Here is a 2150-nt window from a genome sequence, read left to right as displayed (position 1 = left end):
TGACCTTGGAGACATCACTTTCAACCTACAGGTACTTATCTGTAAAATGGGCCTGACTGCCCCAGTCTTGTTGCTTCTGAGAGGAAGGTCCTAAGGAGGTAGGAGTCATGAACATGGAAAGTGCCATGTGCCTGGGAGGGCGGTGTGGTTCGCTAAGCAGGTGGGTGCTGAGTTGGGAAGGTGGGTGCTGCCACCTTTAACCTTGTTGGAACAAGGCAAGGCAAACCTAAAAGCAAACGGGCTGTAAAACCCGGCTTCCCTCCTTTCTCTGACTTGCTGTGTGCAGGGATTTGCCACTCCTCTCTGTGGCTTTCTGCTTGCTTCTGCACAGTTGGCGCTAGGGTAGGTGCCCAACGTGTAAATTGCTTCATCACTCGGCAGCAAGGAGGGAGCGAGGTGAGTATGAGATGAGTGTGGTGGTTCCAGCCCGGCACGCTGTCACCACTGTGGGGTTTCCCCTACAAGGACCTGGCACCACAGCTGGGAAGAGGGGAGGCTCCAGGTCCCATCAGTAGCCCGTGACCTTGGCGAGTCCCTTATCCTCTTGGTGCTACATCCGTTACACAGGGATGCAACATCTCTTTCTACCTCCAAAGGTGTTTATTTTGAGAAGCAAGGTCAACGATGGATGCAAAATGCTTTGGGGGAAAATAGAAAGCATGATACAAATGTACGAGCTTCTTGTTGTCACCTTGATCATCCTGCGCGTTATGCTTGTTTTCTCTCCCAGCACTTGGCCTGGTGCTAACCTCAAAGCTGCATGTAAAGCCTTAATGAATGGAGACGGGCGGCTTGCAGTGTGAAGCGAAGGCAGGCTTGAGACCTGTTGCTTCTGCCGACTGGGGAGTCAGGCAAACCCCTGACCCGCTAGAGGCTTTAGTTTCCCCGTTTGTAAATGAGGGGTCTGGCTGGGTCATGTCTACGGATCCGTCTAGCTCTGATGGCTCTGGAATGGGAATGAACAAAGTGCTACTGTTCTTTCTCGCTCATTTCCGAGGCATTTCTCAAATGTTTAGTACATACCCACTCTTACGCACCGGGAGCCTGATGCTTTTTAAAATATATATATATATTTTTATTGATTTCCGAGAGGAAGAGATAGAAACATCACTGATGAGAATCATTGATTGGCTGCCTCCTGCTCGCCCCCCACTGGGGACCGAGCCTGAAACCCAGGCATGTGCCCTTGACTGGAATCAAACCTGGGAGCTTTCAGTCCACAGGCCGAGGCTCTATCCACTGAGCCAAATCGGCGAGGGCCTGATGCATTGTTTTCATAACAGTCCTCTGAGGGACACAGGCAGATCGCTGGTTTCAAGCGCCGCTTCAGAGCTGAAATTATGAGGTCCAGAGAGGGGATGTGACTTGCTCAGTCACACAGCCAGCCAACGACAGGGCTGGGACTCAAACCCAGGCCTAATTCAAATGTCACCCTCATCCCACCTGCACATTTCCTAGCCCCCTTCTTCCCTTTCCCCCCAAGATGTCTGGTCCCCGGAGGCCAGGTGGCTTTTTAAAACAGTTGGGGAGGGAACTGGGCAGGCTCCTGTCTGGCAGCCTCTCTACCAGATGTTATATCACGACCCCCCCTTTTTCCTCCAGCCCCCCTCCCCCCAACACCCAAAGTTCTAGAATTAAGGGGAGAGTGAACAGGTTGAGCCAGCGCCCACCTCCCAGGGTGACCTAGATGTGTTTCCTAACCTTGCCCTCAGCATTAACATGACCTTGGGATGGCTGCCCCGCTCTGTGGTCAGGCTGGCCCTGCTGAGCGAACGCGGTCGCCTGGGGGAGAGCAGGTGCTGTTGGCTCCGGACGAGGACAACAAGCTCTCCCCGTGCACCTTGCCCCCTCCGGCGGTACCGTCTGCCTGGCAGATGCGCCTCCCAGGCCTCCGGGCTGCCCCAGTTTCCCTCCCGGGATCAGGGAGCCCGCTCCTCCGCTCAGCAGCCACAGTCTCTCCCCAGGGCTAAGGGCTGTTGCTTAGAGGGAGGTCCACGAGGGGCAAGGGGAGAGGGGCCCACGGTCTCGGGGGGACGCCGCCGAGAGGCAGGGAATGCCGGTGAGCCCGGGGGAATCGATGCGCGCCCCCTCTCCCCCGGAGTTACGGTGCCCCTGTTCTGCCCCGGACCACACCCAAAAGCGGGGGGGCG

Source organism: Myotis lucifugus, unplaced genomic scaffold (genome assembly GCF_000147115.1).
Source record: "Myotis lucifugus unplaced genomic scaffold, Myoluc2.0 scaffold_128, whole genome shotgun sequence".
NCBI classification, from domain to species: domain Eukaryota; kingdom Metazoa; phylum Chordata; class Mammalia; order Chiroptera; family Vespertilionidae; genus Myotis; species Myotis lucifugus.
Note: the sequence above shows the minus strand (reverse complement) of the source record.